The sequence below is a fragment of the Diceros bicornis genome, chromosome 4 (assembly GCF_020826845.1).
Source record: "Diceros bicornis minor isolate mBicDic1 chromosome 4, mDicBic1.mat.cur, whole genome shotgun sequence".
NCBI classification, from domain to species: Eukaryota; Metazoa; Chordata; class Mammalia; order Perissodactyla; family Rhinocerotidae; genus Diceros; species Diceros bicornis.
The window spans coordinates 91,348,830-91,362,322 of record NC_080743.1 but is presented as its reverse complement, the minus strand read 5'-3'; the positions used below and the strand labels follow the sequence as shown (position 1 = coordinate 91,362,322).

Sequence of the window (13,493 nt, the reverse complement as noted above, 5' to 3'; positions counted from 1 at the left end):
GAGATTATTGTGTAAGAAAACTTGAGTGCATAGGGAATTTTCTGCCTCCTTCTCCCCTCACTCCAAACATACTTTATCCTTTTGTATTTTCTTAAATTTGGTCATAATCCTGATTTCAAATCTGGGGTCACCAAAGTCGGTTCTAGCTGGCACAAGTTCAGAGGGATCTCTCTCTCTCTCACACACACACACACGCACATGCACACACACACACACACGCACGTGCTCATGCACCCATGTAACAATACTGTTAACATTTGGCACAAGGTTGGTGGAAAGCAAATGAGATTTCTGTCCAAGAGGGACAAACCTAGATCACAGGGTGCAAACTGGAAGCCCACGAGGTAGATGTGACCAATGCCCAGATCTTGTTTGAGCCACAGCTTTCCAGTTTCCCAGCACATCCTCCTATATTCCCACACTGCCTGTGTCACTTCTGTAGGTGGACCAGCCTGGGTCAAAGGCCGCCCGCCACCCCCATCCACTAGCTGTCTGACCTTGGAAAGTCCCTTTACCTCTCTGTGCCTCAGTTTCCTCAACCATAAAAGAAGGATAAGAACAGACTCCACGTCGTTGGATTGTTGTGGAAATCAGATGAGTTAAATAATCTGTATAATGCGTTTTAAACAGTGCCTGGCACAGGGTTAGTGTTCAGGAGATGTTAGCTTTCTCTGTCAGGGCCCCCTAGGCATCTGAGCTCGCGATCCAATGGTAAGGAGCTCAAGGATGCAAAAGGAACCACAGCGATGACTCCCGTGTGTAGCATGTAAAGACGCCTTTTGTCATTTCAGGCAGAGCCAGCCAGGGATGCTCTGGCCTGTTAAACGTAGCAAAGATTGACCAGTGTGCAAGCCCCATCAGATGGGGGTGAGGGAAAGGAGGATTTAGTGGCCTGGGGGAGTTACACAGGAGTCACACAGAGATCATCATAGTTGAAAATTTCTGTCCCTCTCTCCTACCTCACCTCACCTGACGACGCATGAAAAGTTATGGTGCAGATGCTGTTCATGTCTGCTTCCCCACTGACTGTAAACTGTGTGAGAGCTCTTTCCTGTAGTTATCCCCTGTGCCTAGTTCTGGGTTGGCACACAGTAGATGCTCAATAAATGCCCGTCAATTGTTAGTGAACTGACTGACTGGTTATGGTCTTGAGGGATGGAAAAGAACCAGAATTAAGAGTGTCTGTGTGAGGGCTATATGTCTATATGCTACCTCCTCAGGGCTGGGGTGTCTACATTCATCACTGGCAGCCCGAGCCTTCACATCTATACAAGCTTTGCAGAGGCCTCTGCAGGGCCAGGTCACCGGGTGGTAGACCAGGGTAGGGCTACCGCAGGTCGAGGGGACCAGCACTGGGGACTGTGCAGAACAAGAAGGCCTTGCAATGGTTGAGCTTTTAAACTTGGGGATGGAGCCAAAAGCAGCCACTTATGGCTCAGGCAAGTTGGTCAGAGCCTGGAGAGCCAGCTGACCAGGATGAAGCAGATGTCAGGGATGTGGATAGTGGTGCCAGCCAGAGCCTGGGTGTTGGGGGAAGAGATGGTGGCACTAGGAGCAGAGATCCCAGGACAGACTCTAACCCCAGGGAAGAGGCTGTTTCTCACACCTCTGAGCCAGTTGGCAGGACTTGCAGTGAAGAGCTCGCAGGCTCCTGGGCATAGGCAGTAGGCCCCTGAAGGTGGAATCTGTGACCATTGTTTGTTTCTTAAATTCCCCACAGCCTCTAGCATAGGGTCAGACACTACGTTTAAAAAATGCATATGGGAAAAGTGCAACCAGAGCCACATCGGGGCAGCTCTGCCTTCTAAAGCAAGGCCGCCAGGCCTCCGAAGAGTTTCTACGATTCTCCTTTTGCAGAGAGGAGCGGAAGGTGAAGACTGAAGGGGATTGATGGCACCCAGATCTCACTGAAAATCCCTGGGAAAGAGGAGGCAGAATTACCAACCCCGGAGAGTCTAGACCCTCCCGTGAAGCTACCACTTCTCGAACCTGCCGGCTGAGGTGAATTGCCTCAGATACGGTATAGCTGTAAGCTAGGAGTCTTTGAAGCAATGATACAACCTTGAGATGAACTGCAGAAATTACGGTTTTGGAAAGGGGTTTGCCAGTTCATTTCATTTCTTCTTTAGGGTCCCAGGCCCCTCTACGGTCTCCTCACTTGCGCGTGGAAGATCTCTTCACAATCTCTTTGAACGACCTCCTGCCCCTCTCCTCACCCTTCATCCCCTCTTCTCTTCTCTTATGCGCATGAGGCCTGTTCAGACATAAAGGAACAAAAGACATTCTAGGCGTTTTCTCTTCTCCTTCCCCTGATCCCTGGGCCACATCTGTTTTGAGAAAGCCCATGAGCTGAAATATAGGTCCAGGTATTGGAGTCACGTAACAGCGTGACAGGGGCTGGAAGTTCCACCTGCAAAAGCGTGCGTGTTTATTAACCTGTGTTCAGTGAGAAGCTGCTACTTGCCCGATACTGGACACTGGGAACGCAAGGATGAAGTGGTGGTGCCAAAGGGCGACTGGGGGAGAGTCCAGTCTTACCATGGGTCACAAAGCTTTACATATCAAATAACACGCTTAGATTTCATCTCCTCTGGGAAGTCTATCACCCAGAGCTGGACTAAGTGCCCTTCCTCTGAGTCCCATGGGAGAGGTTGTGACGTCTCTTATAGTATTTATTACACTGTATTATAACTGCCTCTTTATCTTTCTGTCTGCCAAAACAGACTGTAAGCTCCTGAGAAATAGTACGGCTTCTTATTCATCACTGGTGGCAGTTGCAGAGTTTCTTTGTAGGAGAGGCTTAGGGGTAACACTCTGGAGCCAGGGGAAGAGGACTGAGCTCTGGGCGAGACCTCAGTTTCCTCCTTTGTAAAACAGGGATGACACTGAGCTGTCATGATGGTTAAATGAGAGGCAGGAGGTGCAGTGCTTAGCACGATGCCCGACACACACACAGCGCTCCACAAACGCTGCTGCGTTATCTGCTGCTTCCTACTCTCTTACACCAAGGAGTTACAGTTTACCCATTTTTTAAGATTTCTTAAGCATCCAAATAACTCTCCACCTCTAGGATAACAAGGGGCAGGATTTAATATCTCTCATTAAAGCATAAGATCACAGACCACAAATAAGAGACCAGGCATGGAAAAGTATGCCACTTAATACGCATATTAGCCTCAAGGAAGGAGAGTGAATTTATAAGTATGCTGATAAAAACGTGGGGGAAGGGACAACAGTTTGGTGGTTCCTCAAAAAGTTAAACATAGACTTTCTTTATGATCTAGCAATTCCACTCCTAGTTATATACCCAAAACAATTGAAAATAGGTAACTCAAATATATCCTTGTACATGCATGTTCACAAAGCTAAAAGATGGAAACAACCCAAATGTCTATCAACAGATGAATAGATAAACCAATTGTGGTATATACGCACAGTGGAATATTATTCATCCATGAAAAAGCACAAAGCATCATTACATGCAAAACTATGGATGAACCTTGAAAACATTAAGCTAAGTGAAAGAAGCCAGACACAAAAGGTCACATATTGTATGATTGCATTTATGTGAAATATCTAGAATAGATAAATCTATAGAGACAGAATGCAGATTGGTGGTGGCTAGGGGCTGGGAAGAGGGAGCAATATGGAGTAACTGCTTAATGGGTATGGGGGTTTATTTTGGAGTGATGAAAATGTTTTGGAACTAGATAGAGGTGGTGGTTGCATAATATTGTGAATATACTAAATGCCACTGAATTTTTCACTTTAAAATGGTTAATTTTACATAATGTGAATTTCACCTCCATAAGAAAAAATATGGGAGAAGATAATGTAAAATTTCTTGAAAGCTAATAGATGGTAAATGGAAAAGAATGGTATAGTTCCCATTATTAATTGTTTAAGAAGTATAAAATGTCACAGTTTTTTTTTAGTGGGTATTTATTCATTCACTCCAATACCAAATGTTGAACGACCACATACATCAGTGACTTAAGTATTCCTTATTGAAGGAATAATATTTTTTAAACCACTGAAAACTTATTCCTGGAAAATGTCAGTCAGGAGCATCAGACCTTCTTCCCCATGTGGCACATGCTCTGTGACTGTGTCCTGTCCCCTTGTCCCAGACGGGGTGGGGGAAATACAGTGCTTCTGTCTGGAAATGAGATAGTCTTTCCATGGCTAGCTGTGGAAATCCGTGCCATCCCATCCATTGAAAACACAGTGAAAATCAGCTCTTTCCTCAGAGGGGTCAATAACATCCTCATGCAAAACTATGAAGAGCACAGTAGTTAGAAATCAGCAAGTATCCTAAGGCACCCGGCACATCACTGCCTTTTTCTGAACCTGAGAAGGCTGTGGGCCAAATATCCTGCAGGGCAGGATCTGAGTTTCTAATTTGGAAACCAAGAGAGCTCTGAGCAGGTCATGTCTGGGTGGTGTCGTGTGCAAATGTGCTCCTCTCTCCCAGTGGAGGTTTCATCAGGGGATGGTGTGGGTCACCCACATAATGAGCCTGGAGATTTTAATCTAGGCCGCTGCCATGCTGCGCTGGCAATTGCTACTTAGCAGATTGTGGGCCTTGGGTGGGAGGGAATGTTTCAGGTGGGGAGTGGAAGGTAGAGAGAGATAAGGGAGGGTGGAAGCCATCAGTCATTTACAAGAAAGGGGCTGGAGAGATGGGGTAAGTCTGCGGGGCTGGCCTTCAGCGCAGTGTGTTCTCTTTTAGCTTCGCCACTTCTGCCTAGCATGACGTTGAATGAACAACTGTGATGTGCTCATAAAGCAGCCTGGTGGGAGGGAGGCAGCAATGGCTGTCATTTTTATGTGCCTCAAATTCTTAGCACCACTATTCCACAAATGGCTATTGAGAGCCTAGCATGCACACTAAAACTTTGTGGGAGCCAAGAAAGGTTGGATGAACATTTGTTTACTCCTGATCCCTAACTGTGGGGAAGGTCACTTTGGCCCAGTGTTAGTTTCTGGGTGATTTCAGGCCAGTGTGCATGAGTGGCTCTCTGGAGCCTCCAGGCTACAGCCAGGGATTTTTACAGCAGAGGGGCTTTTGAAAGCTGGCACTTTGTCCCATTGGCAGAGCTGCATAAGAATCTAAGATTAGAAGCCACGAGCAGAAGGACACAGACTCAGTATCTTACTGGGGCTGGGGTGGAAAAAGCCAGACTCACATTGCAGCATTCTCTTCTCTTTAAGGTGGCCACGGTCACAAGTCATTTAGGTTAAGACACAGCACGTCCACTGTGTGCCATTCTGTTCCCATAATGCTAAAGCTAATGGAACTTTCTAGTTTCCACTAATGCTTTCTCTGCCCTCAACCCCCACCCTACAGCCATCTCTAAACCTGTGGACTCCCAACTTTTCCTTCTCAGGACAATCTGAAGACTAAAAGCACTAGAACATGCAACTATCCTCATTGCTATTATATATTTTCCCTCTCATCTGCCAATTTTCTTTTACGACTTGCCTGGAAAACTAAAAGAAATTGCTGATGGGCTTTCCTTAAGTCTATCTGGCTTGAAGTTAGGGTTGTATTTGAGGAGAATAAAAGTCAACTGAAAAACATCCTAACAGGAAGAAATTACGGACAGTTAAGAGCAACGACAAGTCTGCAATGGCTTACAAACACAATCTTCAATTTGGACCAAGAAATATAGCAATGATTAGGTTTTCTCTCATTTCTTAGCAACAAACTCCATGGAACAGCTTGCTCACATCGTGGGAGCAAGTCTCTTCCCAGAGGCTGGGATCCAGTTTGGACACTGCCACGGCCCCTTGGGAGTTGCCCTGAGAGGAATCTTGGTTTGTGTGAAGTTCATTTTGGAAGTCAACTACCCTTGCCCAGTCTCTGCTAAAGGTCCACTCACATCCCCACTCACGTTCAGATGGCTCAGGCAGACATGGGAGAAAAGTCAGAAACCTGAGCTGGTCGTGCGGCCCTGGGGACCGCCCTTCAAAGAGTTTGCTGTAGATCTTCCTTCTGCTGCTTGGAGAGGGAAAAAGTCTATCTGCTGCTGTTTTATCTCTTACTGTGCCTGTGATGAGCCTCATGAGGTCCTATGATTTGCTTGGAGCCTTTCTCAGTGAATGGTAAGTTGTGTATCAATATTTTATGTGTGATGCTGGCCCATCCACTGGTTTCAAAACAGTCTTCATGATAAGTTTCACGAAACACTAAAAGGGTTTTAGTTCATTAAGGCACCCAAAGCTGTTTCCCTTCTTGAAGGGTCTTTGGGAATTCTTGAGAAAAGTTTAAGGATTGAAGTTGAGGAAACAGAAGGGATGGGTGTGGGATGGAGACTGTCTGGAAGGATAAGATCTGCCGGCATATCTTGAAGATCTGCTCGTGGTTTCCCCAGGTGGCCACTCGGGGAGGATTCAGCCTTCAAGGCAGTCTTTTCACTTGACCTCTCTGCCGGCATTTGAGTGCCTGTGTGTGTTCCTGTGAGTGAGGTAGAGAAGGGCCAGGTGATAGAAGCCCCCAAGAGTGTCCACTATTCCTGAAAGGAGAAAGAGAGAGCTTGGATTCTGGCCCCTCCGTTAATCAGCTGTTGACCTGGGCACACACTTCACCTCCCTGAACCTTAGTTAGCTCGTCTGTGAAGTGAGGGGGTGGTGCTGGCTCATCTCTAAAGTGTTTTTTCATTTGAAGTCTTTGAGTCTCTGGTTACTTCCTTTTCTTCATCAACAGCCAGCCCCTATCAGAAGTCTGTTTACTTGAAAGTTTTGATGCTGGCATAAAATTCCAGCTGCACTGGGTTGGAACACATCAGGCTTCCCTTGTTGGGACAGAGGAAAAGCACAGAAATAGCCAAGCCATCAGCTGATGCTCAGATTCAGGGCCACTGCTGGTTTAAGCAGCACTCGGTGAAGATTAGAAAAAAGCATCCCCTCTGGGTGGACTTGGCTGTAAGTGGGGTGGGTCTGTGGTCTAGCAAGTGGGATACTGGCTGCTTTCAGCCCCATGAGCTCCCTGGAGCCCTGTACAGTGCACAGCCTGAATCAGCATTAGTGGAGGATTCACTACATTGGGCTCTGACCACGTTAGGTGAGGAGAAAAGAGAAGGGGCCAGAACAGATGCATGCCATTGATGTGATGGAAGGAGACTTTGATAATTACTGCCTTAAAATAGTTCATACAGTTAAAAAGCTGCAAGTCTGGGCCTAAGATGCTGTCCAGATCCTATGCCTACAAAGCCCATCTGATTTGGTAGCAAAAGAAGCAAGATTATAATGATAATAGAAACCCTTACATTTTTATAGAAACTTACAATTTATGTAGCACATTAAATGCACTTTCTTTTTCAATTTGATTCTGATTCTAACCATTGCCCTGGTGAGTAATAATTATCCCCACTTTAAATATAAGGGAAATGAAGATTAGAGATTCAAAGACTTGTTCAAAGGCAGCTGATAAGTGGTCAGGGCAAGGATTGAACCCATGTCTGTCCAGTTCCAAGTCAAAGGGTTTTTTCTTCCAGGTCACATAAGATCCTGATCTGGGCATTGGCAGCCAGACCTAAAGAACTACTCTATAGGAGTTTAGAATTAGTCTGAGAAAGTCATCCTTGTTTTAATGAAGGTAGGACTCTCCCACACAGGTGCAATAACCAGACTTGGGGTATGAGTTCTGGAGAGGCCTTGGCAGATCTTACAATTGAACTAAAGTATTCCTTTCTCACATGGGGGGTAGGTTCCTGGGGATTTGCTTGTTTGGTTAAATGCATCTGTACTCTGTTCCATTAACTAAGGATTCTCTCCAACATTTTAGGTATCACCCTGCAAGGCATCCTGAGAAAGCCTTGGGAGTCCAGAGAGAGTCATCTGGAAGTCACCATACGATATGAAAATAATATCTGTCAGCCAATACTGACAAATCCAAGACTCTTCAGCATCAGTGTAGTCTCACTGATGGTGTTATCACAGGCCTCTTTAGCTGCCTTCAACACTGCTTTTACGTACAACATCTGGGATAGTTAAATTGGAGCAGCCTCCACCTCTCCCTGAGCTCCAGACTTGAACACCCATTGACTACCATACATCTCCACTTGGACATCTCCTGGGCACATCCAACCTAATCGTGTCTAAAGTGCTCATTGCCTTCTTCTCCCACAATCTGCTTCCCAAGCCCACTCCTCCCATAGTTCATGAGATTTCCATTAAAGGCATCAAAATGCATCCCCCATCCCCAGCTCAACACCTTACAATCATCCTCTGTTCCACTCATTCCTCCCTCACTACATGCACTTGGTCATCAGGTACTTTTGATTCTACTTCCTAAACACCGTTGAACTCCATTCTTTTTCCTCAGTTTCCACTGCCTTTATCTTAGTCGAGGTCCTCCTTATCTCTGCTTCCCATCTGCCAAAACTCCATCTGGCCATTAGTTCTCTCTCCAAACATAAATCTGACCATACCCTTCCTCTGCTTAAAACCCAGAACCGACTTCCCACTGCCACAGGAGAGAGCCCACCACTCTTAGTAGTAGCGTAATCCCCAATACCCACAGTTCCCGCAACCTGCCACTGATTTTGCCTATACTCTTTCCTCTGCCTGAAATACCCTTTAGGAACTCGTAATCATTTTCAACACCCTGTTCATCCATCACTTCCGCAGTGCTGACTTCCCCGTAATTCCTGGGGGACTCTATCACTCCCTCCTTTGGATTGTTTCAGTGCCCCATAGCTTGTGCTATTATGATGTGTTGGGCAGTCACGTGTCACTTCACTATGGGGTTAGTTCTGAGAAATGCGTCGTCAGGCGATTTTATTGTTGTGCTAACACCACGGAGTGTCCTTACACAAACCTAGATGGTATAACCTACTCCACACCTAGGCCGTATGGTACTGATCTCATGGGACCCACTTGTACAGGTCCGTCAATGTCCGAAACATTGTTATGTGGCGCATGACTGCATTCTAAACTATAGTTTGTTTCTGTCTCAAAATCTTTACCAGATTGTGGGTCTTCAAAAGCAGAAACTGTCTCATTATCTTTTGACTCCCGGATCCTGGCACACTGCCTGGTACACAGTAGGTATGGTAAATGTTGAATGAATGGATCAGATGGATGCACTGCCCTCTTTGATGAAATCAGTAATGTAGCTTGTTGAGCGTTCATTATTCTCTTGGGTTTAGTTTTCAGGGAGAAGGGCAGAAGTCATCCTTTCTTTATTCCACAGGCTAAATATTGACAAAGGATGGAGGTTGGAGAAACATTTGTTTTGCAATGCATTTCTTTCCTAAAATTGTCTCTGGCGTGGGGATGGGGAGCTGGAATTTCAGAGGAAATGAAGGACCTGATCAGATTTTCCAGTGCGGCTGCCTCCCTAGCCCAGCACTGGGCAAAGGGAAAGTATATCAGACTAGGAGGTTGATGGTACTCTTTAGGTGGAACTTGCAAACCATTTGTAAAAGGGTTAGGAACAAGACACATCAATGCTCCTTTTTTTTTTTATTTTGGTGAGGAAGATTGGCCCTGAGCTAACATCTGCTGCCAATTTTCCTCCTTTTTTTGCTGAGGAAGATTAGCCTTGAGCTAACATCCGTGCCCATCTTCCTCCACTTTATATGTGGGATGCCTGCCACAGCATGGCTTGACGAGTGGTGTGTAGGTCCACGCCTGGGATCCGAACCTGCGGACCCTAGGCTGCTGAAGCAGAGCCTGCGAACTTAACCGCTATGCCACCGGGCCGGTCCCATCAATGCTACTTTTAAGTTCCGCTCCTTATAACTTAAGGCTCTCGCATTATCTAACAGGACTTCAAAATGAGGGTTCCTTAAAATCAGCTTCAGGGAGCTGAGTGAAGGAACCGCAACAGCTTTGGAATGAAGGTGCTTCTGAGATGCTCAAGTACCCTTTCCCTCCTCTTCCTCATTCGACAGAATCCTGGAGCAGTCCTTCAAGGTAGCTGGCATGCTGGCTGCCAGTGTCCTCTGTGAAATGACGGCCGTACTTGTCTGCTTCGGTTTCCCTTTCGGTTAGGCAGGACTTTTGTTCCCATCAGCTAACGTCTATAGTTTATTTAACTCTATCATTACACCATGTATTTTGTGAAGGTCTTCAAAATACTAGGGAAACAAGTCTAATTGTGTCCTCCACTCTACCTTCACGGGTGGGGTGGGGAGCTGGAAGGGGGACCATTCAGAGAGTCAAAGATGTTTGGAGGCAATCTGTGTCACATCAAATCCCCTAGAGGCTCAGGGAACAGCAGACAGGTCCCCATTCCACCCCTGGCTCCAGGCCATATTTTCGATTTGGCCAGTTTCTTAGCCCCACTGAAAATCTGGCTTCACCCACCTAGAATAATTTAGAAACAGCTAAACCCAGGATACTTGTTGGAGAGTCTCAGGCCTTAACTTTTTCAGTAGCAAGCAGAACCTTCCTTCATCTGTCCTTTTCAAATCGCTCCTACCGGCAGCCGTTGTCAACTGGAGTCAGAGAACTCCACCCCAAACCCCTAGGAACCCATGCGGACTCAGCCCAGAAGCAGATGCAAGGCTGCTGAGGATCCTCGCGAAGAAGGAAAACAAACTAAAAGTGAAGCTGTGAAGGGGTAGGGGTCTATTTAGAAATAATCCTTAAATCTTCCTTATCTCTGGGGCTGGTCTCATCTTTCTAAAGAAAGAAGTGAGTAGGAAGTTCCCTTCCAAACAGAGGGCAGCTTAAACTGTATCTAAAAAAACCCACAAGAACCACAAGTCTTGAGACTCACCTTTCAGTCCACGGGCGGGCTTCCTGCAGGCGCGGAAGCCAGGGATCCACCGGGGCTGCCCGTCTGACAGCGATCGGGGACCAGGGGCAAGGTCCAGGTTTCCTTCCCGAAGACCCTGCGCGCCCCACGCGGAGCTAGGTCCGGAGGGGAGCGGTCAGCGGGGGCCGCCCCGCGCCGCACGTACCTGCCGCTCGTCGGGAGAAGGGCGCCCTCTGTGTTCCCTGCCCTCTGGTTGGCCCACGCCTCGCATTTTTGAGGTTTCACTCCGACTCCGTCCTGCCCTGATGTCAGAGACTCGACTTCCTGAATCGGACTCGCTCTCTCTCCTGCGCCCCGGGCTCGGCCCAGGCTTTGCACGCGGGACCCACAGATCACGGGTGCCCCTGGAGTCGGGCGCACACGCCCCAGACGCGCCCTCCCTCCCGGTCTTCCCGCCAGTTATCCCCTCCCCGCCCCGCCGTTACGTGTTGGTGCCCCTCCGTCCCGGGACACGCCTCCTGCAGGACAGCCGCGCTGCTCGCCTGCGGAGCCGGTCCCCGGCCGTTTCACAAATGCAGAAAAGTTCCCAGGGACTTGAGACATACTTCGGGGGAAATTCGGCTTAAGTGAAAACAGCCCAGTGCTGCCTAACGGAGCAGCCTTCTTGGAGAGGGGGTGGGAGGCGTTGGAGAGGGAGGCCATAGGGCAGACCGGGTGAAGGCTCCAACGCCTTATCTGACGACAAAAATGACCGGCTCCTCTAGCAACACCTCCGAAAAGTCTTTGTGCCACTCACTGAAGGCGTTGAGGAAAAGTATGCCCCATCGGGAGCCGTCAGAAGCAGAGACGGAGGGGGAGACTGCCTTCAAAAACTTCTCAGAGGTTCTTCCCCTCTCAGCCTCAGTTGCCCTCAGTCCACTTGTTATTCAGATCTCCATGGGTCGGGTCTCCAGACCCTGGAACGCTAGAAAATGAAAGGCCTGCGCCAAAGTTGGCTGCAGGACTCCAGACACAGAGCTTCTGATGCCCCAGGGCAGGGAGCTTGTTCAATGTCTCCAAGGTTTCTGTGGGTGGGAGGGGGGCAATGCAGGGACCTGGCCCTGGAGGGGCCACCTCAGAGTCGTCTTGGGAAGTCCTTCCGTGACATGGACCTGAGATGCTGCCCTCTTGATTGTATTTACCAGGTACTTAGGTGCCCAGGTACCCAGGAACCAGGTGCCAGGTGCTGAGCCAGGTCCTGCCCTCCCCCTACCGTGTTTGAGTGCTGGTGTCCTTTGGCCTCTGCGTATGGACATTAAAATGACTGGTGCAGCCAACTGTTTTCACTGAGGCACGAGAGATCCCTTTCTGTTAGTGCGGGAGAAACCAAATGGATCTGAGCTGAAAGGCCAAAGAGAACACCCAGACCTCCAGTCAGAAATGCCAAAGATGATTTAGGAAAGAGAAAAAAACCAGTTTTCTTCCAAAGGAAGGAGATTAGATGAGACCCTCTTCCCAGAAATCCAGGTGGAGTGAACTCAGTCTGGATTTGAACAAGAAAAAGGGGGAAGGTGTGTCCCAGAAGCAGGTGGGCTAGCAAGTAGTTGGGTAGGGGCAATAGAGATTGGAAGATTGGGCTTGAAAGACTGCTTGGAAGTGTCCAGAATGTGTTACCAAGCTGGGAAAAGCTCAATCTGTAATAACACTTTGAACCTATGATTGTTCACCTATGTAGAGTTGGTTCCTCTAACACTCCTGGAGCTTAAAGCCGGAGTATAGAGTCTAAGAGAGCATTGAGGAACACAGGCGTGAGGGGCTGGCAGTGAGGCCTTGAATGCTGGCCTAAGGATTTGGGATATTTGGAATATTTGCTTCCATGTCAAGGAAGGATACTAGACACTGTGTCAGGAGCTTTACACATAACATATCATTCAGTCTTTCACATTTATGAGATGTAGTATTAGCCTTGTTTTACAGATGAAGAAACTGAGGTTCAGAGAAGTTAAGTAACTTCCTCAAAGTCACATAACTAATAAATGCTGGAGCCCAGATTTGAGTCCAAGTGTTTCCAACTCCCCAGTCCATCCTTTTAGCACTATATCATCAAGTAGAGAAAGAAATTGCCTTCTGTGGAGGAATTGCACGCTTGAACAGGGGTACTGTTCAGGCCTGGAATGAGGCCTATTGAGGGAAGGCTACAGAAAATACTTTCCTGGAAATTGAGAGCAACATTACAGATTGGCTGTGGCTAAGTGACAATTATTTAGGTTTGCTTTTAAGAGAAAACAGGAAGAAGCTAAATGAGAGAAACTGAGGCAATTGACTTGAGATCAGGGCTTCATGGACATGGCTATCAACAGTAGAAAGAAAATCAGAGGCCTACCCGTAAGGTGATATCTCTATGATGTCTAAGTTGGTAACTGACGAAAGCCAACAGCTTCTGTGGCAGAGACATCAGTGACTCATAGGTGAGCAAGATGGCAGATTTGCTCACACTGTATTGCCAAGGCTGCAAAGTCTACTGAGGGACTGATACTACTAGGAAGATGGCAGAAGTAAAGGAGAGGGCATCCAGCCAGGATGTTCTCACTCTGGGTGGATGATGCATCTCTTACGAAAAAGCAGGTTGGAGCACCACCTACCATTTTATTCTCTTGGCATGAAATCCCAACTCTGATGAACTCATGAATGGCCCCAGGCAACCACAGTGCTGTTACATTTTGCTTAATCCTCATTATTTTTCATGTTTTCAGTAAAGACATTTGAAGGTGGTCAAGAGGTTAATGGGCTCTAAAAGGAGTGA

General features: G+C 47.4%; 1 protein-coding gene across 3 annotated transcripts in view; it reads right to left on the bottom strand.

The window, feature by feature from the left end:
- KIAA0040 (KIAA0040 ortholog) overlaps nt 1–11,152 on the bottom strand; it is a 38,802-nt gene extending 27,650 nt beyond the window's left edge. The window contains exon 1 of one of the 3 annotated variants that reach the window (XR_009219861.1): nt 10,733–11,152. The gene's annotated coding sequence lies outside the window, so the exon portion shown is untranslated. The remainder of the gene's footprint in view (nt 1–10,732) is intronic. The other 2 variants (XM_058540014.1, XM_058540015.1) reach the window with 2 other exon arrangements.
- Nucleotides 11,153–13,493: the final 2,341 nt, after the last annotated feature.